At 51.7% G+C, this 27,182-nt stretch overlaps 1 protein-coding gene across 15 annotated transcripts in view; it reads right to left on the bottom strand.

The window, feature by feature from the left end:
* Positions 1-27,182, bottom strand: part of EPB41L1 (erythrocyte membrane protein band 4.1 like 1) — a 158,346-nt gene that overhangs the window by 76,543 nt on the left and 54,621 nt on the right. The window contains exon 1 of one of the 15 annotated variants that reach the window (XM_044986125.1): positions 11,708-11,940. The exons of the other annotated variants lie outside the window; for them this stretch is intronic. The gene's annotated coding sequence lies outside the window, so the exon portion shown is untranslated. Of the gene's footprint in view, positions 1-11,707; positions 11,941-27,182 lie in introns of those variants that run through there. 15 annotated transcript variants of the gene reach the window in all.

Below are 27,182 nucleotides of genomic sequence, written 5' to 3'. Positions count from 1 at the left end.
ATTTGCATCATTCTGTCAAATCAGATTTTTTTCTATAGTGCTACTTCTTTAGTGCTAGTCCATCAGCATTACAGTGTGCTTAATTAAGTTAAACTGGTTTTAATAACATGCATGTAGCAAGTTTTCCAATAGTGTAAGCTTATGTTTGTGTTGCTAAGAGCAAGACAGGCACAGGGGCACCAGTTTAATAATCCCGCCTAGGGCACCATAAATCCTAAGGACGGCCCTGGGAGCTGTTGTGAGTCAAAGTGGGGTGTGGGAGACACAGGCAGATTGGTCAGACCCCCTCTCCTCTAGTCGCTTCCCCCCCCCCCCAGAGTGTGGACCTGGGCACCCCAGGGTCTGTCCTGCAGAGGAAAAAATTTCTTTCCCTCAGATGTCCGAATCCTGACCCTACCTCACCCCTGCTTTACAACCCCTAGGATCAGACACTGACCCTGCCCAAAAGACCCAACACCCTAGCAGATCTGAGCCGGCAGGAGCCAGAGAGAGGGTGTGGAGAGATGGCTGCAGGTGGGGGACACCAGGGTGGCAGGGCTACATGGGGGGCCCACCTCTGCTCTCAGTTACATCACCATTTGGGGGTCAGGGTGAATAATCAGGTGAATATGAGGCACCCAGTGTGCCGCTGTGGTCAAAAGGGCTATAGCATCCTTGGATGCATAAACAGGGGGATCTCGAGTAGAAGCAGAGAGGTTATTTGACCTCTGTATTTGGCCTCTGGTGTGACCGCTGCTGGGATACTGTGTCCAGTTCTGCTGCCCACAAGTCAAGAAGGATGTTGATAAATTGGAGAGGGTTCTGAGAAGAGCCACGAGAATGTTTAAAAGATTGGAAAACCTGCTTTCTAGTGGTAAACTCAAGGAGTTCAACCTATTTAGTTTAACAAACAGAAGATTAACAGGTGACGTGATTAGTTTTCAAGTACCTACACGGGGGACAAATATTTAATAATGGGATCTTCAGTCTAGCAGAAGACACATAGCATGAGCCAGTGGACGGAAGCTGAAGCTGGACAAATTCAGATTGGAAAGGAGACGTACATTTTTAATGGTGAGAGTAATTAACCATTGAACACTTTACCAAGGACCGTGGTGGATTCTCCAGCCCTGAAAATGTTCCAATCAGGATTTGCTCTTTTGCAAAAAGATTTGCTGCAGGAATTACTTTGGGGCAGGTTTCTGGCCTGTGTTATACAGGTGGCCAGACTAGACGATCCAGGTCCCTTCTGGCCTTGAAATCTACGAAAATCTGCAGTAAGGAAAGGAAGGATGCTCCAGTGATCGGCACAATGGTCTAAGAATGGAGAAAACTGTCCATTTCCTCCTCTGCCAGAGACTTCTGGTGTGACCTTGGCTTAGCCACTTAGCCTCCGTAGGCCCCAGTTCCCCATCTGTACAATGGGGTAATAGCACTGCCCTGCTTCCCAGGGGTGCTGGGAGAAAAGAGACATTACGAATTGCGAGATGCTCAGCTACCACAGTGACAGGGTTGTATAAATACCAAAGATTCACACCACATTGAGGTAACCCTAATGATTTCAGTGGAGTTAATGAGACAGATTCCAGCCCCAGGGAAGCAGTGGGTTTGAAGGAGAAGGGAATGCGCCCTCAGCAAACGAAGAGGAAGCCTGCTATGATCACTAGAGCAGAGCAGTACATGCATCCTCATACATCGCAACAGTGATTGAGCTGGGATGGTCCCAGCCAAGGGCCCACGGAACAAAGCTCTTCGAGCTGCGGATAACGGAAAAATGATCATGGAGACCACAGAGGAGAAGGCACCAGGACATCCCCACCGTGTGCTTAGAACCAGGCAAGAGAGTTTGGGGAAGGGGACCATCTCCCTGGCTCCTGCCAAAGAACAAACATGGCTATATCCTCCCAGGAGCTTTGTTTCCATAGACACCAATTCCCCAGCCGGCACATGTACACGATCCCATTATGCCAAGAGGAAATCACTCCATGACCAGCTCTACCTGCCTCCCGTGCCCGCTCCCCGAGGGCCAGCTGTGCTGTTGAAGGCAGGTCACAGGGACATGAGGAGATGCCAAGTAGAGACACAGTGTTGGACTCTGAAAGCCTCTACATCCACAAGCCCACACAGGAGGAATCTAACCAATGTCCCACTCAGGTTACTGGGTTTGGTTTGGTTTTTCCTTTGCAAAAAGCCATGAACAAGAGCAGCCGCTGTGCTGGAGGGTAAGGCCCTGCTCCCCACCTGAGTGCCCCACATGCTGCCTAGGATGACCAGATATCCCGATTTTATAGAGACAGTCCCGATATTTGGGGATTTTTCTTATATAGGTGCCTATTACCCAACACACACACACACACACACACTCCCAATTTTTCCATACTTGCTATCTGGTCACCCTAATGCTGCCACTCCTCTTCTTATCAGTGCCATAGCTGCTCTATATGCATGTCAGAATATGGGCATCTACCCATCTCACTTGGTAATACCCGCCCCCCATGAACAGATACTGCCCCAGCTCATCCATTCTCTGCTGGATCTGTCAGAACCAGACCCCAAGGATCCATCCCCGCAGCCAATCCATTCTCTCCTGTGTCCGTCAGAATCAGGCCCCACTTCTTTCCTCATCTGAAGCCTGGGGTTTCTCTTGCTCCAGTTTGGCCACACTTCCACTCCACTGGCTGTGCTGAGGTGTCTCCTGATTTACAGCAGTGAGAGGGGAATCGTGCAGCAACACGAGCCAGCCCCCCTCCTTGTTCCAATGCAATAAGTTACATCTGGCTCTAAACGTTGTGAAAGCCGCAGTCTCCCGGGGTGGGATGAGACTTGCCGGATATAGGCTGGGGAGACAGCAAGGCTGTGGCAGGCTGGGAGTGAGAAGTGTCCCAGGGAAAGGGTCACCACTGGTAAGTCTGTAACCGTGATTCCTAACTAACCATTTCCCAAGCCTCCAGGGGCAACTCCAGCAGCTGTAGCATCCCCAATCCCATCTCCTGTCCCTCGCCCCAGCCCGTGCCCAGCCCCAGGAGGGCCTGACTCTGCCCTGCACTGCATCAGTGTGTAGCAGGAAGTGAGTTAGAGGTAGGCCCCGGGTCATCCCTTAATGGCCACTGAGCCCAACACCTCCCTGGATCCTTGCACTGCTAGTTGAGCCCCAGCACGTCTGAGCAGCCCTGAGGCTGCCCTAACTTGCCCTTACAGGCATTGTGCTGTAGGAATGCCCCCATCTGCCCCTAGCACAAGGCCTGCATAGAGGGCTCCAGCGAGGCACAGAGCCAGCTCTTAACTGACTGAAGTGGAAGGATTCAATTAGAGGCACAAGCATCAGGTTGGACCCCCTGGAACCAGCAGGGTCCTTTCCAGGCAGCTACGCCGAGGGGCAGAGAACCATCAGGACTGATAAAGTGCTAACAGCACACCAGGGGCTCTATACTCCGGTGCATGTGAGGGCAGCTCACTCAGAGGGGGCGCTAAGCCCCATCCTGCCTGCTCAGCCAGGTCAATAAAGAGCCCAAGGAGTTTGCTGGGAAGAGCAGGGCTTTGTCCCACAATCCTTAGCCAGCCCATCCCTGCGCCCTGTGCAAACGGGGCGGGACTGCCACAAATGCCTGAGGGAGCTAGTGCCCAACGCCCATTGGCTTTTGAGAGAGTGGGGTGCCCAGCTCCCATTGGCTTTTCAACTGCCCCTTGTGCCTTGGCAAGATTGCCCCAGAGGAGGCTGCACTGCAGAGGTGGCAGGTGCACAGGGAGAGAGTTGGAAGAGAGCCTCGCTCACTCAGCGCAAAGGCTGGGCAGCCAGTGCTGGCTGCCACACCAAGAACAGCAGCCATTTGCCACCTGCGGCAGCCTCCCACCTCCCTCCCCCACACTGCACACGCTCTTTTGCGACAGAAGAGTTGTTGGAGCAACGTGCATTGGGCACGGCAGCCATCGGCCCCATTCCCACCCCCCCGCAGCCTGAGCGCTGTGCCAGACCGCTCCAGGGAACCCCCCCGCCCCCAGCACTGTGCTGGCCAGCCCCAGGGCACCCCCCGCAGCCTCCATCTCAGGAGCGGGTGCTGGAAAGGGACCTGCACGACTTCCCAGCCCCCAGCAGTACCTAACTTAAAGGTGATATTGTGAGACAGGCCAGAAATCTACAGCAGGGAAGGTGAAGCCAGGGCGGTGGGGAGGGCCAGGGCCCAGCTGCTGGGCCATCTTAGAGTCACTCATCCCAGTGCTAGCAGAGGGTCCTGCAGCCACCGTCAGCCCCTGCTGTGCGAAGCATCTTCCAGCTGAGCGCTGCAGATGCGTGCAGGGCTATTAGCTGACCCTGCAATGACACAGCGCATCGTGGCAAGCACTGTCTGGGACCCACGTTGGCACAGCCACATTCCAGGGCCCAGCAACAAGGGCTGCATTCAGGCCCAAGCATGCTGCTGGCTGCCAGCCCCAGGCAGCCAGCGATCCTGCTGAAGGCGATCAAGGGCTCTCTGTCCCTCTGCCTCCTCCTCCACCTCCCGTGGCCCCGACTGCCGCCCCAAAGGCAAAGAGCACAAAGAGCCCCCTGCAGACCAAGCCGCCTGCCTGGCCTCAGCCCATCACGACATAAAATCCAAACGGGCCCGGAGAAGGAGTCTGACAGCACGACATCGGCACAGCTCGTACGCGAGCACCGGGGACCAGTTTGATCTCATTCCCGTCCCTGTCAATCCAGTGCAGGGACTGCCCTTTGCTCTGTCTTTGTACAGCACCTAACACAACGGGAGGCCAGTCCATGGCTAGGGCTCCTGGGCACTCCCACCAGACAAGTAATAGTGATAATACTGATTTCAGCTGCTTTGCATCGGCATGAGGCTGGCTCAGCTAGGTAGATGCATTATTCTCTGTCTGAAACAACCCAGAGGAACTGCCCCCTTCTCTCCAGCCGTCGTCAGCTACGGCTGGCTGGCAAACCCACCCAGACCATGACGGAAGGTCTCCAAGCCAAGCTGTAATTCAATGTATGGGAATTCGCCATGCAGGCCACATGCCCACACCCCAGGAGCGAGGGCAGGTTCACTGCACTGAGGACAAGGGTGCCAGCACCACACATCGGGGTTAGACACAACCCCTATCACACCATAGACACCCCACACCTGCCCCTTTGGAACAACAGCCCCCCGCTAACGACACTTGTCCCAGGACCGGCTCTTCAGGCTCTGGGGACGACAGCTCAAGGCTTCTCTTCCCTTCTCCATTCCAGCCCCTGCCCACCTCCCCCTCCTTCCTGGGCACTCTGCCTTCAGCCGGATCCAGCGCCGACAGCACAGACACACAGCACCAGCTTCAACCAGCACCGGCTATGGAGCTACACTAGCTGGGGACATGGCCCTTGAAGTTAACTTGCCTTCCCTAGAGAGCTCAGACCTCTCCATGCCCCTGTTCGCACCATTCCCTCCCCGGCTCACCCCCTCTCTGCTTCCTTTATATTATGCCAATTAACCCCCGTTACCCCACATACCAGCAACCATTCAGCCTAGGAACCCTGGGTGTGCATTTAGCCTCCGTTCACTCCAGCCTGTCTTTTCCCAGGGAGTTCGGGCCCCTTGATCACACTAGTCTTTTGGCAGCTCCCCCAGTGGCATCACTATATATTGGCTCGGTCCAGTTCATCTCTAATGGCTTGGAACGGTGGAAATCCTTCACGCCTTGATGGAGGAATGATGGAGGGGAACCAAGCACATCCACAGTGGGTTATTTCTGCTATGGTTAGTGCACCGAATCCCTGGGGAAAGCGTGACGAAATAACCAGGGACATGAATGCAGTACCGCCAACACCGGGCCCTCTGAAAGTATGTCAGGCTCCCAAAGTCATGCGATGCGCTTAAAAATCATGGGTTTTTAAAAAAAAATAAAAAATAAACTGGGGTTCTTTTATTGTATCTGGTTCTGAGCCTTTGGGGTGCGCCTGGGTCGTGTTTTCTGGTTTTTCTCTGCAGCCACAAGGGCTAGAAACTCATTTCTTTTTAAACTGAAAGCTGAGGTTTCACATGACTCCAGGAGCTGGGGTTTAAAAGAACACCACCTTGTGAGTGGTGGCCACACTGGTCTAGTACCGGGCAGGATCAAGGGGTATGTGGGACTCTGGAGAAGGGGCGCTGGAACAATTTGTATAGAAATCTGAGAGTCATTGAACCAAACTGTAAATCCTGTATATGATGGAAACCACTTCAAGCTATGGGGTGCTACAGCACCCCCTGCACTCCTAGTTCCAGCACCTATGGCCTGGAGGGAGCCAGCTGGTTCCATGATGCACTCAATCTATGCAGAGCAAACCCGGCTCTGTGTTTGGTGGGGGGCACTGGGCCAGATAGGCTGTCAGATCAGCAGGCAGGGATGGTATCTATGGATCAGCAGTTTGCGCTGTGCGCCAGGACACAGACACTTCCAGCGTCTCCATGGAGTACTGATTACCACGAGAGCCCTGCAAATCTGCGGATATCCGCGGACCATGTTTGCGGATCGTGGATCAGATGTGGATGGCTCTAATTATAACTAATAATGAACATGAAGCCTCCTCCAACCCAAACATCACAGGTTGGGAGGTTTTTTGCATCTGGGTTGGTTAGGAGATAGGGGGCAAAGGTTTGAATTGCAGGAGTGGAAGCGGAATTAAGACTTGGGGCCCCGACAGCGACCACCACCAATTCCGTAACTTGGGAACGTGCAGGGATATTTTCCCGGGCTGCGTCTAAATACTGTGCATAACATTTGGAGATAAATCCATCTGGCCAGATCCTCCATCAGAGTCATCTGGTTCAGTCAATTACAATTCAGTCGAAGCCAATGGCGCTATCCCCATTCACACTCACTCAGGATCTGGCCATATATATTACATCCAAACAACGACATCAGAAGAACATTTAAGTTGCAAAGTCAAGCACTTCGAAGTCAGGAAATGCCAGAGTTAAGGTTGATGATGCAGCCTTGATTTTGGCCCCCTTATCCATATGCATTATGAGACAGCCTTTAGTTACATGATCATAAACAGGGAGACAACATGGCCAAGAGGCCAGAGCTCGGCACTGGGTCTCAGAGACCTTAGTCCTGTTCTTGGCTCAGCTGCTGGGTGGCCTTGGGGGAGTTACATCACCTCTCTGTGCCTCAGTTTCCTCATCCGTAGGACGGAAGTGATGATCCTGACCTCCATTGTAAAGCAATTTGAGGTCTGCTCATGACATAGACGAGCTAGGTATTAGCACAGGACCTCTGCCTCAATCAGTGCACAGGACGGATGATGCTTACTGAATGAGCTGCACTTCAACGTTCGGTTTTCTCCTCGTTGCTCAAGGTGTGGTCTCAGGCCTTATTTACTGCCCACTACTCAAACCCTGATTGCAAGACAGACAGATTCACGTCCTCATGGGCTTTTCCATGGTGCTCACGACAACAATATCCAAATACTTCGCAAATATTCATGAATTTATTTCTGCAGCACCCTGGTGAGATGGGGGGGCGTTAGTCCTGTTTTACAGAGGGGGACTCAGGCACAGAGAGATGAAGGTCAAAATGATTCACTAATTTTGTGTGCCCAATTTGGGACACCTAGGAGGTTTTTCAGAGTACTCAGCCATTATAGCTCACTTTATATGTTCAAAGTCCAGCACCCATTGACTTCAGTTACAGCTGTGAGCGCTCAGCACTTCTGCAAATCAAACCCCAGGGTCTCAGGTCAGGCTCCCGGAAAAAGAGGAACGCACAATCAGTGACCACCTGCAAAACGTCTGGTTCAAGTGACTCTCCCAGCATCATGCAGGAACTCTGAGGGCAGGGACACATGCCAGTTCTCCAGGGCAGCATTTGACTGCCTTACATGGAACCATCCTTTCTCTTCCAGCCATCCCCTGCCTCATTCACTACATACCTTCCAACTTCCACAACAGATGGCATAGGGGCCCTACAGACAATAGCCTCCTTCATTCAACAACCCTGACAGATCTCCACAGCACGGTCAGTACTGTGCACTGAATGTAAACAAAAATAGCGTAATTACACACTGTATCCTCCTAATGCATAGTCACAATGGCACTGGCATCCTTACTTCTGGCATTTTCTAACTTTTGAGTGCTTGACTTTGCAACCTTAAGAATGTTCCTTTCACATAGCTTTGGGGTTTTTGGTTTTTTTCAATCTACTTTCCTAGGTTTTTTAAAAAAGCCAACTGAAAACACAGAAATTCCATCACTTGCCAACATACTGACACCCACATGGGTCATCAGTAGGGTTGGAACCTTTAGATCCATCGCACAGACCTCAGCCATTTGAGCGAACGGAGTAAATGAAAGCAGTAGTAGGTTGTCATCCTGTATGTAGACCACTCCTAGAGGGCGATGGGACACACACTTTGCCGGTAGGTTACACAGATAGTTGCTGACAGCAGAGGACTGGTGAGTCTCTGAAACCACAGAATCATAGGAGTGCAAGACTGGAAGGGAACTCAAGAGGTCATCTAGAATCTTGAGTTCTATTCCAGTATCAGAGGGGAGTGTTCTCTAGTGGTCACAAACGATTCTGCCTCTGCCCTCCCATGCCCAGCTCCTTGCCCCAATCCCAGGCTCCCCCCAGGGTCCTTATCCAGCTAGTTCCAGTCCCTCCCCACCCTTACTCCCCAGCTCCCATCCTATCCGTCTTCCCTCCCTCCACACTTCAAGCTACCTCAGTGCCTACAGGGACAGCGCCTCCCACCCTCAGTTCCTGTGCCCGGCCCACAGAGCCCTGGAACAGCTGGGGCAACAACTGCGGGGCAAGTCCTGCTGAGCCCATGAAGCCCTGAGTTGGAGCATGTTCATTGCAAACAGAATCATCGGAGAATTTAGCTGCCAAATTCTAACAAGGCTCTACTGAGCCTGTGCACACAGATTTTTCTCCAAGGTTTATAATTTGGCCAGATCTGGGCAGTTGTTCACAGGACTGTCAAAGGGGACAGCCCTGCCACAAAGGCCATCTCCACACTAAATTTAAATTCCCTACTCCACAGCATAGAGCTTCTCAACCAAATGATTGTAGGGGTTTTTTGTTGTTGTTTTGTTTTGTTTTGTTTTTTTAAATATGGCAAAACAATGGGGTTTTCCCTTATCTCTTTCTTGGAAACAGCTGAACACATTTTGCAGAAAATTCAGCCTGAGTCAGATACCAGGCATGGAAAATTTCAGCCCAAAGGATTCAAATCTGGCAAAGTTATAAGCAAATGAAAACAGGGCCTTATAATGGAAAGTGTCAGGTAACCTCAATGACGTGCAATGCTAGTGGCTCCACTTAGAACCTATTACTACTGTCTGCATCCCTCATTTGTTTTCTTTTCCTCTCTCCTTTGTTTACTTTCAGTCCCTTTTCTCTCCATGTTTCCCAGAGTGTCTATGCACCTGTGCTTCCCCAGACAGATCTTACACCATCTCTGACAAATTTTAAACTGTCTACTGTATCTATTCCCCTACAAAACCCTTCCCTTCTCCTCTTCCTTTAAGGCACAGTTTCTCCTCTGATCCAGCCTTTCTATTTTTACCTTTCCTATCTCACTCCCTCACTCTCATCTGGGTTATTTTTGAATACGTCTCTCTCTTCACTGTGCTAAATTTCTTCCTTCTCTATTCAGCCCCCGCCCAACACGCACACATACACACACACCCCCATTCATGCTTGATCTAACCTGCTTCTAGCCTCTCTCTCTCCCCATCTCCCTTTTCTCCAGCCTTTCTCCCATCCTTTCCATTCTCTTCTCTAACGTAGCTTACCCACCTCTTATCTGCATCTCCTTCTCGTGTGCCCATCGGTGGGACATCTGGGCAGCAGAGCGCAGTGTAAAGCCAGAGTCACAGGCAGGACTGTGCTCTCCATACCTCTCTTGTTATACAATTAAGGGGTCTGAGGAAGAGTCAGAGTTCCTCTGTCTTCTCTTTTGGACCCTCAAGTGTTCTCCCCTCGCCCCAATCTCCCCCCCATCCCCCACCGTCTCTCTGGTCTCTGAATTTCCCTCTCCCAGGCATCTGCTCCTCCTACTAGAAATCTGAGCACAGGTCGTTTCTGGCCAGCTATCCCTAGACACAGGATTTGGGGATCCCCTCCCTAAACTCGGCATCTTATGTGACTTCACATTCTGCACATTTCTAGTGCATGGTCCTGAACAACATCATTACAATAACAAACCTGTGCCCCTTCTCCTTGCTACCTCTTAGAACTACTTGACTGCTGGCAAAAGTTCCAGCTACCGTCTGGGCAAAGCACCTCTGCTGTGCCGCCGTCTGCACTGGCTGTGTCTATGCAGGGCCCCTGTGCTGTGCTGATGTCTGGACTGGACACATCCAAGGCACAGTGCATCTACCATGATGCCGACACACCCAGAGCACATCGGCCGTGTGCCCCTGCAGTGAACATGCCGGCACCTCCTGACGTCCCCCTGGAATGCTGACGGACGGCGGCAGCACGGCAGGGACAGTCGGGGAGCCAGCAGTGAAAGGATTTAGTCCCTTTTAGTCCCTCAGGCCTGATCTACACTTAAAATTTAGGTCAACATAGCTACCTCATTTCGGGGTGTGAAGAGATTCATGCCCCTGAGCGCCGTAGTTAAGCCAGCCTAGGCCCAGGTGTAGACAGAAGAATTGTTCCATCGACGTAGCAACGGCTGCTTGGGGAGGGGGACAGTGATGGAAACACCCCTTCTGTCAACATAGCAAGTGTCTACACTACGGCACCCCAGCTTCAGAAACGACCGCTTCCCGCAGCAGCAGGCTGGCCCTTTAAGAAACAACAGTGAGTTTGCAAGGTTACTGCTCACTGCCCTGGCAGCAGGGTATATCCCAGTCGGTCCACAGCTGGGCGGCTGTGCTCAGGACCCAGCCAAGCTGGGGAGAGGAGGGCGAGGCCGCTTAGTGTGTCACCCTGCAACCACCCCGTGAGCTCCAGAGGGAGCCCCCCCGCTACCAGCCGGGCAGGGCTGGCGTGAGCGTGACGTTCCAGCCCAAGGCCTGGCAGGGGGTGCAAAGAGGAGCCCCTCACCATGTGAGGCAGCTCTGAGGAATGCAAGGAGAGCTCCTTGCTCATCCAGCCGAAGGGTCTGAAACCCCCACCCTGGAAGGTGCTGAGGAGGGCGCCCGAACCCTGCACCACAGGAGGGCCCCTGGAATAACTGATGCTGAGCTCCCAGCACAAAACCGCACAGCTCGATGGCAGTCAGGGGAAGCTTCCTAAAGTCCCCAGCAAACCCTGAGCTGGAGTCCAATCAGCCCTGAGCCTTCCCCAGCACCAAGGCAGCCTGAGAGAGGTGCTTTGCACTGGGCAGGACAATCTCTCTCGAGCCACATCAGCTCTGCGGCGGGTCCCACAGCAAAACAAAGCCATGAATGTGCTCCCAGCTCCTGGACAACGACTGCAGCTGCTCCTGCCCAGGGATCAGCAGGAGCCAGCGAGCTAAACAAGCCCTGAAAGCAGAACTCCAGTGGGAAAACTGCCTCTTCCCCCTCTGCAGCGGAGGCGCTTGGGGAGCTGGGTTGCACTCAAGGACATAACTGGGTAGGATATGCCTTCATTTGGCAGCTCCTGGCTAACCCCAGCCCCTGCATGTGTCTGTCTGTTGGGCATGGTCTGTGGAGAACAGAGCTGGTACTGCCCCAACGCAGAGCCGCGACCGGCCGGAGAGTTTGTGCTGCCTAGAAGAAGTCCAGCATTTGCCTTTCCTCTCCCTCCCCCTCGCTCCCGTTTGCTGGGCAGCTCCTACCTTGGCAAGCGCTGTCTGTCCCCATGCCTGCAGCGCTGCTCCTCTCCCCCGGACTGGTGCTGCGTATACACCGCACTGCTTTCTGCGGAGCAGCCTCTTCGCTAACTTTAACACCCCCACGCATTGATTGATGCCTACTGCAGTCGCAGCAGCCCTCGCCGCACAGAGCAGGGAACTGGGCTCCCTTCCCACACTGCCAGGCCAGCTTCCTCACACGAAAACCCTCAGCGTCATCCCCCCTAGGGACCGCCCTCCTCAGACAAACCAGCAGGCAAGCAGAAAGCTTCGCACCCCGACCAGGTACGCCTGCTTTGCACCGCGCTGAGTATCAGCCCACTGCCCCTCCACCTGTCTCGCCTGCAAACGTGACTCATTTCAGGTCAGTCCCCAGGGAAGGAAGGAGTGCTGATCGGATCCTAGGAGAGCATCCTCACCACACACACTGGCGGGGAAGGGAAGAGAGGGCTTTCGTTGTACAGCACCAGCCCGGATGTTTCAGCCACCAAGGGCTGATGGGCAGATCCTGCCGTAACAGGCTATTTAAGCTGGGAGTTCGCCACGTTACCCACAATCTTTCTCCCTGTTCTAAGGGATAAACAAATACCTCCAACCGAAAAAAGCACATTTCATCCAGGGCCAGAGGACAGGAAGGGCCCGCGTCATCAAGTCAAATCTCTGCTACCACAGGCAGGCAACCTGGTGACATCAGCCCGTTCATAAATCTACCAAGCTGCATCTTAGAATTGAGTTCTTTTGTCCTCACTCCTCTCAGTGGGAGCCTGTTTCAGAGCCTCCCTCCTCTGATGGTCAGAAACCTTCTTCTCATTTCCAGCCTAAATTCCTTCAGGGCCGGTTTATCCCCATTTGGTCTCATGCTAGCATTGGCCTTTAGCTTCAATAGCTCTTCATCGTCCCTGGTGTCTACGCCCTTGAAGGATCCCCAAGCATTTTACGTTCCGTATTACACAGGCTTGGAAGAATTCGATTTTGATCAGTAAATGTCAGTAAATGTCGATTTCACTATACACACAGAAAATATTTCCATTGACAACAATTGAAATTTACACACAGGCAAAGTAAGAAAAATGTTGCTCAAGAACTTTGTTTGATTTAAGGATATTTGCTTTGCATATTTTGACCTGTAATGCTGACAATTTGTGTTTTAACGATTATAAAGCTTCAACTCTTTGAATCTCAATCTCTAGCGACATTAAGTAATTGTCTGACAACACCCCCCCACCCCCGGTTGTCTGATCCCCCCAATAATTTCCCACAACTTTGAAAATTTAAATTGATAAACACTGAAAAAAAGGCTTAAAATAAACATTGACAACCACTGAAATGATAAAAAAAAAAAATTAAACGAATTCTGCCAAGCCTGTGTAGACGGCATATACCAGAAAGATTCAATCTGCTTTGAGATCTATCGATGAAAAGTGCTATGTAAGAGCTAAGTATTTCTATTATCCTCCACTGAAATGCGGCCAGCTCTGGGGTGGAGCATAGAAGGCATTATGCACCAGATTACAATACACATCATTCCTTAGTGCAGGGGTCGGCAACCTTTCAGAAGTGCTGTGCCGAGTCTTCATTTATTCACTCTGATTTAAGGTTTCACGTGCCAGTAATACATTTTAACATTTTTAGAAGGTCTCTTTCTATAAGTCTATAATATATAACTAAACTATTGTTGTATGTAAAGTAAATAAGGTTTTCAAAATGTTTAAGAAGCTTCATTTAAAATTAAATTAAAATGCAGAGCCCCCCGGACCAGTGGCCAGGACCTGGGCAGTGTGAGTGCCACTGAAAATCAGCTCACGTGCAGCCTTCAGCACACGTGCCATAGGTTGCCTACCTCTGTCTTAGCATATCCTTTGCTGGGGGTAATAATGTAAATCATAATTAATGGGAGTTGTGTGGCTAATTCCCCAGGGCAGCTGAAAATCTCAAACGACAGCATTTAGCTCCTTCAGGACACCTTTAAACGAGGATTTCAGAATGCTTTCTAAAGTTAATAACATTTTAAGAAATGGGGAAATCGAGTGGGGTGAAGGGCCTGATTTCCAGAGGTGCTGAGTGCCCACAATTCCTAATGGAGCTAGGGTGCTAAGCAGCTCTGACTGTCACACCCTAAGGGCCTGAATCTGACCCCCTTTGCTCATGCTGGGTAGTGCCTTCCTCCACAAATACTCACTCACCCTGGAATCAACAGGGTACAAATCAACGTACGGCTGGCAGGATCCGTCCCTAAGTGACTTGCCCGTGAGTCAGTGACAGGGCTAGGCAGAAAACCCAGGAGTCCCCTGCACTAACCCTGAGGCAGGCTACACTCCAGTGCCCCTGCAGGTTAACAGGAGCAGCAGGAACGCGCCTCTATACCCAAGTTTTTCACAGTCCCTGAGCACTTGGGTCCCTAGCACAGGGTGGCTGGCCCTTTCACAGTCCCCTCCTGTAGCAAGTCTGCTCCATCCCTGCGAACACACTGCCTGTAAGTAACTTCATAAATATGACAATGAGGTTATTTCCCAGTCACTCCCTAATTACAGTATAAATAATGTCCCTTGTAATACAGCAGCACAGAAGGTTCCCAGGCAGGTGCTGGGAACTCGATGCAAAAAACACGGGACCCCCGAATGACAAGGGCTGAATCCAGAGTTATAGGGTTGGATCCAGTCCTTGGTTACCTGAGGGCAAATGTGGAGTAACTGTGTTGTTGCTGGCGGAGTTCCTGCCGGTGTGAATGGCAGGTGGGTCTAACCCCTGGCCTTTCCACGAAGGCCCGAGGGATGGCAAGTCAATCAGCTCAGAGAAATAGCAGAACACTCGTTCACTCTGCAGTTCTACATCTCGCACGTGCCTCGCTGTGGAATAACGGGCTGAGCTTGCTCCCTATCGGAGCAGCTGGGCTGGAATTTCACAGTCTCATGGAAGGACAGTAAACCTCATTTTCAGAACAACTTTCAGATCAGGGTCCTGGCTCCTCTTGGTCACAACAAAGATCCCTCCATTCACTGGAGCGGGGGTGTTAACCCCTGATCCCCGACATTATTCCAATTCGACAATGACAAGCTGCTACCCTGGATTCTCTCTGGTGTGCCTCACTTTCTGTTCTAAACTGTTGCTGTGCAGCACTAAACAGCTGCTGTGTGATCCACCCCAGCAGTGATTGCATTTCCACTGCTGGTGAAATGTTTGTGTTTCTATACCCCACAAGTATTTACAAGACACTTTGTTGTGTAACAAACAGAACTGCCCTCAAGCCACGGAATTAAGTGTCACCCTTTTATTTTTGCAGCCATATGAAGGCGATGTGGTGTAGCAACCATGACATAAATACAGAGTAGACAGAACACATGACAGTGCATTTGAATGTAAAGGTTTCACCAGCAATCATGTGAGATGGCCACATGACCCCCCCAGCAGCAGGAGTTATGCAGGTCAGCTCACACAAGAGCCAATGAAAGCTTCAAACCATTTCATGCCATTGGGAGTCCTACAAAAACCACATGTTGTATAGGAAAGCTAGCTTCGCAATCCTCTTGAGAGTGTGTGAAGGATTGTTCCTGGGACTACTGTGTGTGTCCTGCAGCCCGTCAAACTACCCGATCCTGTCACTGCAGACACCCAGGCAGAACTGGCTGAAGCTAAAGGGCTCCTGATAACACAAAAGTCACCCTTGTGGATCTGATTGCAAGACTGGGGCCTTAAGTTACTAGCAATCCAACCATGAAGGCCTCGAGAGAGAGCACGTAACTGACCAGACTTCTCAGACACAACAGTGCCATGGCTGCAACAGTTCACAATGCACCAGGGCCAGACCCACTGAGAATCTCCCCTTCATTCAGATTTCCAGCCCTCCAGTAGCAGAAACAAGGGCTTGTCTACACTTGAAATGCTGCAGCTGCACCGGTGTAGCACATCAGCAGAGACATTACCTATTCCAATAGGAGGGATTCTCCCATCGGCGTAAGTTATCCACCTCCCCGAGAGGCAGTAGATAGACTTCTTCTGCTGACCTAGCACTGTCTACACCAGGGGTGGGGCGGTACAGCTGTGTTGCTCAGGGGTGTGGATTTTTCACATCCCGGAGCGATGCATCTGGATCAGCCTAACTTGTTTGAAGCAGGCTGAGGGTTTGGAGGGTTAGAAATGATCTCCTGGGGGATGGGGCAGAGTGCAAGGAACATGCACAATGCTATATATCACATGGGTATCACCCCCACTCATGCAGGCTGCATACAAGACATATATGCAACCTGAAATATGGTGTTGCAAATTGGCTCCAGCATAATGTAAAGTCTACAGAGATCTGTATCCCTCTATATTGCGCGCACACGCACACACACACACACACTTGCAATACACGTACCATCTGCCTCAACCACTGAAAAGGTGACAGCTGGAATTAATTCCTCATCAGTTCCTCTCTATCTCTGGCTCATTTCCGCAGTGGAGTTTGCCTCTGCGCTTCTTCCTCAGTTTAGCAACGTGGCTACACAGCCTGCATTGATTTCCCTGTCTTTCCCGGTAGGATTTCCATGACCTCCGGCTGGCTCACAAAGGCACAGCTCTGTTCTGCCGTACAACTAACACATCTGTATGGCAAACGCACCCCTAGGAGCCTTGCTTAGTCGTCAGGAATTGCAATGCACCCAGGAGCACTGCAATCCCAGGCACAGCGAGTGCCATTTCATGTACTGTCAGCAAAACTCTGGGCGTCGTTATCCCTCTCTGGCTAGCATTGTGCTGAACTGAGACACTGTTCATCCCAGCCTGGCATACGCGGTGCTGACAGGAGTCAACTGCATTCTTGCGGAGGGAATACTGCACATTGCCAGCATCATGAGGCGATGATAATGACTTGACATGATATAAATGTGATTCACCCCCAGAGGATTTAACAGCAAGTATATATAGGGATTGCCTGACTGAAATGCAGCCACCTCTGGGGTGGACCGGGGTTGCTGCCTACCAGCCACACCGCAACATCGCCACACAGGGTTCAGGGTGGGAAGCGAAGTAGAACGCTGTATCCAACTGAAACCCAAGGAAGAATTTTAGGTGCGTAGACTGTGCGCGCTCAGACTGAAATCTGGCCAGCGCACGGGGGCTAAGGTTCTTGCAAAAGAGTCCTGGGATCAGTCCAGGAACTGATGTCAGCAAACTGTAAAATGGTGGAATGACTCAGCAGAAAAAAGGTCTGCCAGATGTTCTCCTTAAAGCCTGGGAAGGCAGGCTCCCACCTTCCCAAAGGCTTCTCACCCCACTCTTAGAGCCTGCCCCAAAGCCCACTGGTCATTGGGAGCCTTTCTGTTAGTTAACTGGCTTTGGATCTGACCCGGAGTCTCTCCCCTGAGCAGGGCAGGAGAAGCTGAGCTGAAGTTAACACTGGGGGATCAGGTAGCACACGTGGAGTTTACAGGCCAAGCCATCCTAGAGAGATGATGGGCCAGAAAAGATAAGTCAACATCTTTGCACTTGAAAGCCACTGTGTTCTTTTAATGCCCACGGCCTGTGTCTCAGCTGGTGGAACTGGGGGAGCCCATCTCAGGCAGCAGAGGGACGTCAGTGTAGCTGAGGAGGTGCCCTGCTCACTTTGGAACCAAACTTTTCAAAGCTGTTCTACCACCGCTTCGGGTCAGCCTGGTGGCAGGCCAGAGGCACTGGTTTAATTTCTAGGTAGGTTAGATGTGCACGTGGAGGGGAGGAATGTAGAATGAGGCTCAATAACATGGGGCTAGTCAGTCTCTCTCATTAAAGTTGTGACATCTCTGTCAATGATGTCCCCTCTAGAAGAGGACACGCCCACTAATCCTATGTCAGGGTACTGGGTCAGCAGGAAAAGCATCACCTACTGAATCACCAACCCCATGTCATCTGTAGAAGGCCTCCCAGCCAAGAGCTGACTGGTGCCACGCTTTCAGATGCTAAGACCTGACACAATCAGAAAGCCTGTGTGACTGCAAAATTGCTTGAGGTTGAACAAACCCTTGCCACTGTGGCCCAGGCGAGCTGTACACCAGGGGATGCCCCACCCAGTGTTCCAGGCAGAACCTACCCCTGTCTCCTATATGGAAGCCTGCATGGAATAAAATGGGAAGTCTGATGAAATAGTCAGCCACGTGAGCAGGAAAGGAGGAATTAACCCCTGCATGCCAAAAGGCAGTGCTTTCTTACAGCTAAGGCTTAAAGAGTTGTCTCATGCCTCTGATCCAAGGGAGAATGGGAGAAACAGATGGAGTCAAAAAGGAAGAGTGGGAGATGGGTTGGGAGAGAGAAAGATGCACAGAAAGAAGAGAAACTGGGGGGAAAGCAGAGAGGACGCAGAAACAGAAGCGTGAGAGAGATCAGACAGAGAGGAGGTAAGAGGCAAAACAAACAACACAAAGAGTGAGAAAGAAACAAGGAAGGAAAGAGATGGAGCTAGAGAGAGACCCCATGTCTGCTGCACTGGCTAGAATTGGTCTGCCACCTGATGGGAGAGATGTAATTAACTACGTTGTTAATATCATCCCTCTGGCTGAGTTCAGCCCTGCTGGGTCTCTTCTGGGAGCTATGCTTGAGGGGAGATCTAGCGTTTGTTATTTCTACCCAGTAGGAGGAGGCAAGGCACACCACACGCAGGGGCATCATGTCCCATTAGCGCTGCCTCCGCAGGGCAGGTCCTCTGGGAATGAGACCTTCACACTGCAAGCCAGCCTCTGCCAGGGGCTAGGAGCACCAGACAGATCAATAATCTCCACAATGTGCCCCCATGGCTTGACCTTTCCCTTTAATCAAATGAAACATCTCCAGTTTCCCTGTCCTGTGGGGCTGCCATTTCTCTGGAGCAGCATGGGAAAGAGGTCTGTGAACTGCCCTGGGGCCAAGGTTCTTGCCTTTGGTGATTCGGTTCCCATGTGCAAATACTCACCTTCTTAACTGGGGGGAAGTTTCATTCATGATTGAAGGTGCTGGGCCTCCCCAAAACTCAATTCCTCATTGCTAGGGGACACTGCAAATTGCTGAGACAGTAGGTGGGGTGGGGCCAGCCTGGGATAGTCGTTTGCACAGGGCTTGATCTTGCTTGGTGCTGAGCATCCTCAACTGACAATGATTTCTAGAGGCTTCCAACCTCTCGCAGGACTGGGCCCTTCACTCACTCAGTGCTGTTGCTTTAAAGATGAGCAGGAGGAGCAGCAGTGCAGTGGGGGGAAGGGAGGCCGGGGAGCAGGAGAGCTGTTCTGCCTGCTGCAGCGCTGTGCCTGGTGAACTCGGCTGGGTGAGAGTCAGTCACCAACTGCGCCTGGGGATGCTGCTGTCACAACAGCCCGTGATGAGGAGGGCGCAGGGGCAGGGATTTGTCCAGGCCATCTCCGGGGGTTAGGGCTGGAAGAGTCGTGTTTTTCAACAAGAAGACGGGAACCTTATTCTGTCCCAAGTCTGGTGTTCAAGCTTTCCTCTCCCCTCCAGAAAGGATAGGGCAATGGACAGCTTGAGTGCAGCGAGGATGTGCCAAGTCATGCAGCTTTGGGAAACAAATCGGAGATGACACAGAGAAGGGTTTCCAGCCCTTGGCTGGGCTGGCTAATTAATAGGGGGCTATCGTCCATTTCAGCTCAAAGATCTAAGTCGCTACAGCAAAGTTCTGGGCGGGGGCAGAGGCAGGGGTGGGGGTGATACACTCAAAAGGAGAATATGGGAAATAGGGCAGATGAGAAATGGTGACGCCAAGGGGACTCAGACAGAATGGCCAGGGGGGACTGGGGTTTTGTTCCAACTGTTTTAATTACAAGATTGGCATCCAAGGAGGACAAAGGCAGGGGGAGCGCCTGAGTCGGCCTGTTTCCCAGTGACTCAGCAATCGGTCTGACCCATCACACACCAGCTGTTTGGCAAGGAACAGGCCCTGAGAAATGCAACTTCCCCCCCACCCCCCAGGTCAGAGCTGCCTGAGCTCTCTGTGGCTGTTTGCAATCAGGATGCTGGGGGAGGGGGCGGGGGGACCTGTGGGGGAATAAGACTTTTCCAAATATAAAGTAGCAGAAACAGTGGTGTCTGGTGTGGGTGCGTTAGCCTCTGTCCAGTGGTGTGAGTGTTGCAGAAGCATTCAAGGCTGGACTCCCAGGCTGCAGTATTCAGGCTGCATTCCCCAAACCCAGACCTGCTGAGGGCCTGAATCACCTGCATCATTTGTTATAGTGACTCCTGCTGGGAGAAGCTGGGCACTAGAGCAGCTGTGAGCCCTGCTGCAGCCACTGCTCCTGCACCATCTGCTGGCAGAGTGCGGTACTTAAACATTACTTAACCAGCACCGCATCTCTGTTGCGAACCGGGCTAAGAGGCTGTGACAGAAACTGCCTGCTGAATGGCCAAAAGAGACTGACTACAGCTGAATGAAACACCCTGTATCCATGGAAATGGGGCAGGAGCAGGTTCCGGATCGCAGGGGCATGTGTTGCTTGACAAGTACCAAAGAATCACCAGGCTAGTTAGGAGGCAGAACAGACCTAATCTATAGTGTGTCTGGCAGATCGCACCAGCTCGACCCTAGCGTGCTGAAGCCTGGCAGCAGGTAGGGTGTGCCCCGATGACTGAAAATGCTCCTTCCTGCCCAGTGGCACCATCTGCTCTCTCCCTTCTCCCACCACCTCACTGGGCTGCCAGATGGCAGTGGTGACATCCAGACAGTGAAGTACAGAACCTCCAAGGACGCGTTCTTGGTCTCCAAACCAAAGCCACAAGACTGGGGTTGGGCATGAGGGACAACACCTCCCCTCGCACTGAGATCCAGCTCAAGCCTTTCTTGGGTGAAGCGATGACTGGGGCAACACAGAGATCTGATCGGAGCAAGAATGGGAGAAGTTCCATCCCACACAGAGCACAGGCCGGAGAAGCATCACCTCCCTGACACTGGAAATGAGCTGGCTAGCTGGCGAGGCTGCCCTTGCTGTTCCCTGGCTCTGCTGATATGGCTGAACTGCAGCATAATTTTCTTGTGTCCTTGCAACCATAACCTATGCAGGAGTCCATCATTTGTATTCTCCATTGCAACCAGAAATGCTTTTCGATGAGTCAGACGCTCTGAAACAGAGCCAGTTTCCTCCAGCCTACGTGGGATGCAACTTAAGCTCTTAGCTGAAATTGGGTTTGGGGTTGTGTTTAACACCAACAACACAGCAGGGGCAGACCAAGCACACCAGCTTCCATGGCAGAGCGTTCAGCCTCCGGGAAGTATTGCAGGATACCTGGTCATCGCAGAAGACCGAGGGTGGATGGGAAGTGAGCCGGACCTGAGCGGGGAGGTGAAGAGGGAGCCATGTGCTCTCTGTCAGTGGTTGGAGACCAACACTTCTGGGGACCTCACAATAAGAGGAAGCATCTGGCAGCTTCTGCATAACAGGGTCTTTTAACCTGCAAGCTGGACTCACGGGGTTGCATCATCACCATCATAAGCAATGGCTTCCTGGGGAGGGTTGGCAGAAAATTTTCCCTTCACACTTTTTTTTTTCCAGTGGAAAACAACTTTCCTGACCAGATGGATTTTATACAAAAAAATGTCCATTTTCACACAACGTTTTTTGGGTTCTTCATAAAATGAATTGTTGAGGGAGGGGGTTGGATGAAACCCTCAAAAATGTCAGCGATTTTGATGCAAATGAGAACTGTCATTGCAGCACCAGTGCAGCAGCCCCCGTGGTGAAATGGCTGGAGAAAAGATAAGGGGGAGAAGACAGCCCCAAAGCAAGAACTAGCTGGAGCCTGTGTGCAAGAGAGAGATGTTGATGGCGAGAGCAGACAAGGTCACAGCTAACTGATCCATCCCGTACCAAGCCCCGCAGCCATGCTCATTTCAGAAAGCAGCTGCCTGCTCTCTGGCCCAGTCCAGGCTCATGGGAGCTTCCAGCTCTACATCCATTACGGAAATGAGCCTGCTCAAGCAAAGAGGTTCCTGCCCAAGAAGTCGCGATGTGCTGCCCTGCCACCCTGCCTCTGCTTCCCAGCTCCTTGTACAGGGCTTATGGATTTTGGAGAACCACCAACTTCACTGAGCAACTGTCACGTGACTGGAAACCTGGGACGTTAAAGGCAGCTCCTCAGCAGTGCCTGAAGGGAAATTGAGGCCATGCAGCAGAAAAGTGGTTTGCCCAGAAGAGTGAATTTGTGGCAGAGCACGAATAGTGGCCCAGGTCTCCTGAATCCCTGCCCACTTGTCTGTCTGTAAAGGAAAGAAATGTCATCCCCCCGGCAGCTCTCTGGCTCATAATCTGCCTGACGATCGAGGACATGCCATAGGAGATCAGACTGTTAGTCCATCAAGGCTGGTATCTTGCCTCCAGCACTGACCCATCCTTGACATGCCAGAGAAAGGCGAAAACCCTCCACGACTCACACAGCCACCCGTGCATGCGTAGGTGGGAAGGGGAAACTCCTCTTCTCATGCTGAAATCTGAGCTGGGAGCCAGACGCCTGCATTGTGGGAAACCTCATTTCACCCCAGCTTGGAGCTTTCCTATGATCCACACCCGCCTTCTAGATCATGGCAAAGGAGAAGCTCCTCTACACAAGAGGGAACAGGGACAGCACGTGGGCAGAGTGGCCGAGCACAGTGACTATAAACAGCTCTCAACATCAGCCAGGCTCTTTCTTCCAGAAAGCCCATTGGCATATTATAGAGGCAGCGACATCTAGGGATTAGAGGAAAGGCCTGGGAGACAGGACACCTGGCTTCCATTACCAACTATCCCACTGAATGGCTGCATGACCTCGGACAAGCCACCAACCCACTCTGCCACAGTTTCCCCGTATGTAACATGGGGATAATACCTACCTCTCAGAGAGGTATATACTGGGGGGAAGGGGCATGTGAGACAGAGAGAAAGAAGTTTAAGAAATGGATGCTAGTAAAATGCTTTGAAATCCTCAGGTGGAAGGTGCTAAGAGTTATGTCTTATGGTTTGTAACCTGTAATGGTCACTGCTGACCCCCACCAGGGATTTTAAGCCCAGAAGGGACCATCCAGCCTGATACAGGCCATAGAATTTCACCCAGAGAGCCCTACATCCAGCCCATAACTGCGGGCTGAGACTGGGCTTCTCTCTGACAGACAACCAACCTGGATTTAAAAGTCACGGCAAGTAAGCGAGCCATTAATTTGGGCTTGGTGAGAGCATGGGTGAGGATCAGTTTCTCTCTGGCCTGACCCTTTTTCCATTCATCCCAGGTTTAAAGCTGTCCATTGTGCAACGGCAAGGCACAGGGAGGAAGGGGAACTGGGAGCCCTGCACTGAATTACTGCCACGGCAGCGACAAAAATAAAAAGAGCGCTGCCTCTTTAAAGTCTGGCCTGGAGCCAGCTTGAATATATAACCACAGTAGCTATGATTCAGTGGGTTTTTCCCAGCAGTCTCCTATTTGGGCTGCCAGGAGCAAAATGATTGAAAAAATGCTTGAGGAAACAGCCAGAGCTATACAGACCTACGGGAGGAAAACAAAACATACAGTCGGAATGTCTCTCACACACAGGATGGTGCACACTCAGGTACACCCCCACCCTACTGTTACAGAGAGAGAGAGAGAAAATGGTACACAAGCAGGTATACACACACTAGTTACACACACACAAACACACACAATGGTACAAGCAGATGTACACACATGACTTTTACACATACAGACACCAAATGGCATACATACAGTTGTTTGTTCCTCGTTGCACTGTTTTGGATTTTTTTTTAAACCTGCTCACAACTTTGTCAGTCCATCCGCCTTCTCTAGACAGGTTTAGTGTCATCACTAGCGTTACCAAAGGTGTCAGACTGCAGTGGCTCCTGTCTCCATGTACACGCTGCCAAACAGTGATGCTCAGCTTCAAAAAGCTGTCAGCATGCAAAGAAAAGATACGGACGAGCGAGAGACAGCTCGCCTCAAAGGCTGTAGAGGTGATGTCAAAGACAACAGCGCATCCAACCTGCATGATTTTACCTCGAGGATCATAATATTTGGTGGTTTTTGTAAAGCTTCAGGTCCAGGAGTCTTGTTAATACATCGGAACCATGTTTTTAAAAAAGTAAGTAGCCCTTGTGGTGCAGAGAAATTCCTGAAAATCTGACAGGCTCATAGAATGGAAGGTGAACAAAAAGAGCCTAGCATTTATTTCTTGTGGGTGAGGGAGCGGGGCCACCCTCTCCTGCTTTTGAATCTTTGGGCCTAGCCCCCCTATGGGCAGTTTCTCCAACTCATAGGCTTGTTCTTTTCCGTTGGACCCTCTTTTTGGTTTGGCTTTGGACTGCGAGGCGCTTGCATTCTGAAGATGGAAACAATCAAATCACTGTGGTAGAGCCAGCCTCCCCTGTGGTGAGCGCTCTGCACTGCTATGCAGCAGATCTAGGCTCCGTTCCCATGGCCCAGCTCGGAATGATGTGGGGTCCTGCTTGCTGCGGGCTAGCATCTGCCTGCTCCGAGGTGGATTCCCAGTTCCCAGGGCCAGAGTCTGCTCACACAGCAGCTTTGTGACCCCTCTGGGGCTACTCCGGACTGGTGCTGTGCAAGCTTTAGCACAGCCCAGCTCCAGCAGTGCGAGCGAGGAGGTAGAGGAAGAACAATGAAGAGGGAGAAGCAGAGCAAGACACACGTGGCTGTGCCTGGTGCAGGCGACTGGTGCTTTCCAGCTGCCACATTAACAAGAGCATGATCCAGAGAGGGTGAAAGGTGACCGTCAATGAATTGTCCCACGGCCCCCAGTGAGGAAGGACAGCAGTGCTGAGCAAGGGGGCTGGAAGGAGGAGCTTGGGAAGAAGGTCAACCCCTGTACACCTATCAGCAGTCACAGTCCTCTAGGTGTGTCCCATCTTAGGGAATCAGCTGCTATAGAAGAGGAGGTGCAGATGGACCAGGGTATATTTGTGAGGCTGGGAGGTCTAGTGGTTAAAGCCAGAGACTGGAAATCACATGCTCTGTCCTTGACCCTGCCTCCTCACCTATAAGTGTGCTCGATAATGTTTGTCCACCTTTGTGGAGAACTTGGAGATCCTGGCCAAGAGGTACTAAACACAAGATGTCATTGGTGGAGGCTCCAGGCTGGCTTGGGGTGACCAGCCAGCCAAAAAGGAGAAAAACAGTCCCCCATCAAATGAAACTAAGTCCTTCCAAAGCCTCAATGCAACTGCGGAAGAGTTCCCTCCTCGTGGCAAGTGGCTGCCCATTGGGCAGATCCCCATCGGTCCCTTTGAACGTGACCTTCCAGGCTCGCGCTTGGAGCGTCCATGGGGGAGTCTCTCCTCTTCCATTCTAACTGGAGACTCAAAACAATGGCAGCCCCAGGGCCCAGCTGAGGTCTGGCCAGGTGGGCACTGAAAGCAGAGAGACAGGAAAAGGAAAGAGGAGGAAAAGTACAGAGAGGGAGCAGAAGACGAAAGAGTGGTAAAGAGGAAGCCAAAAGAGAAGGGAAGAGGGAGAGGAAGAGAAGAAAGATGCAGAGTGTGGGCTCTTTGGGGAAGGGACCATCTTTACTCGGAGTTTGTACAGCACCAAGCACACGTCCCGGTCCACGTCTGGGGCTCCCAGTAACACACACATACTAACCAACAATAAGAGCCAGGGTGATGGGAGGGAAAAAGGAGGAAAAAAAACTGGAAACGAGTTCAGAGTTCCTGCAGCTAAGCCCTGCTCCTCCCCTACATGGCAGCAGCTTTTAGCAGTGGGGGAGCCGGCAGCTGATCAGCTGCGACCTTCTCTCTAGGGGTCACAGCCATCAGTGGGAAATCCTACACAGGGACTGAGGGCATGTGAGCAGATCTGGGTCAGGCCGCGATGCTAATGAGAAAAACAAAGGCCTGGCTTTTCAGCTGCAGTGAACGGGAATGTGCCTGAACTCTGCAGTGCATGGTGCCTATGCTGAAGCTTCCAGGCAGGAATTAGCGGAGGTGGGGATGGGAATCTGTTTTTGGTACAGTCCTAGGAAATTAAAGGGCTGACACGGCTTCCTCAGCTTCATTGTGCCTGCACCCAAATGGTGCTTGGGACATTTTTCGGGGTTAACCGAGATCTCTGGGGTGAATCGCCATCCCCTGTTTACAGCGTGAGGGAGACTGGTCTGTGCCCCCAGGGGAAACTCTCCCAAAGCTGCCAGCAAAACAAGCACTGCACACTGGGCAACCGCAAGTCCAGCTCCTTCCCACTGCACACTGGAGACTTACACACCCCGCCGTGGTACGCTCGACTGCCCAGCGTCTTGTACACCAACCCACTGCCTCCGCATGCCCCGGTTACTGGTTCCCCGCAGTTCAGCACGAGCTTCAGCCCAAGGCACTTAGCTGAGTTTATTGTAAAACCAAACTGCAGATTATATAACAAAGGCCGGGTTAAAGAGTCGAACAAAAGCAAGTAAAAGGATTTGGAATCGTACAGTTCCCGGTAAAAGAAAAACATCAAATACAATCTAGAGCCTCTACTTAGTGACCAGTCACTGTCCTGTGCAAGACGGTATTTCTCAGGCCTGAGAGCTGGGATCCACTTTTCATGAGACACTCGGGCTGGCAGCGTCGGCCCCGTGATGGATGACATCGTGTGTCCTTTCTTCTCCTCCTGTCCACTCCCAGCCTGTGCGTCTCCTTTCATAAGCAGGGTGTTTCATTAGCTTCAGCTCAGCACAGAGTCTCCCCTATTCAGAGTCTTTTCTTGGGGTTCTTTTGCCTTATTACATGCGCAGGCCTGCACCGGGGCTGGACCGGGCTGAAAGCCGCTGATTGTTCTCTCTCTGCGCCGAGTTAGCTGAGACCTGCCCCATGTCTCCAGCAGTTCTGAAACATACTAGTCTACGTTTTACCCATTTCCCATACAGACATCTCACAATAACCAGGCCGATCAGCTAGTCCTTAGCTTTCAGCAGAGACCCCACACAACCCCCTTTGGCTGGACACACGGGTAACATACCTGCCTGGGCGTGTCTGTGCACAGTGCTGCTTTGGGCTCTGCTAACTAGGGTGACCAGACAGCAAGTGTGAAAAATCGGGACAAGGGGTGGGGTGGGGGGGGGGTAATAGGAACCTATGTAAAATTTAAAAAAAAACAACCCAAAATCGGGACTGTCCCTATAAAATCGGGACATCTGGTCACCCTACTGCTAACAAATAGGCAGCAATGCATCGCCAGCCTAATGCCACCAGCGGAACAGCGGGATGCTCAAAGGGAAGGGGCATGGTGTACCCAACAGCAACCGCCAGCCAGGCTTCTCTTGCAGCCTGAGGTCTGCAGCAACGGGCACTACGATTATTTCAATTGTAACAGTGACTTCCATGGAAAGACCCCCTTTCTGGCAGAAGGATCCCACAGTGGCCTGCCACTCGCTATCCCCCCAGCAGCAGGCAGCTGTTTCCCAGGGCATCACAATGGTACACACTGCTATGCCATCCTCTGGAGCCGCATGTGCACTAGCTCAGTATGGAAGCAGAGGGTAAAGCGCCCCTTGCCGAATCACCAAATATTCAACCCTCCC

The sequence above is a fragment of the Mauremys mutica genome, chromosome 13 (assembly GCF_020497125.1).
Source record: "Mauremys mutica isolate MM-2020 ecotype Southern chromosome 13, ASM2049712v1, whole genome shotgun sequence".
NCBI classification, from domain to species: domain Eukaryota; kingdom Metazoa; phylum Chordata; order Testudines; family Geoemydidae; genus Mauremys; species Mauremys mutica.
Note: the sequence above shows the minus strand (reverse complement) of the source record. Positions and strands in the feature narration are given on the sequence as shown.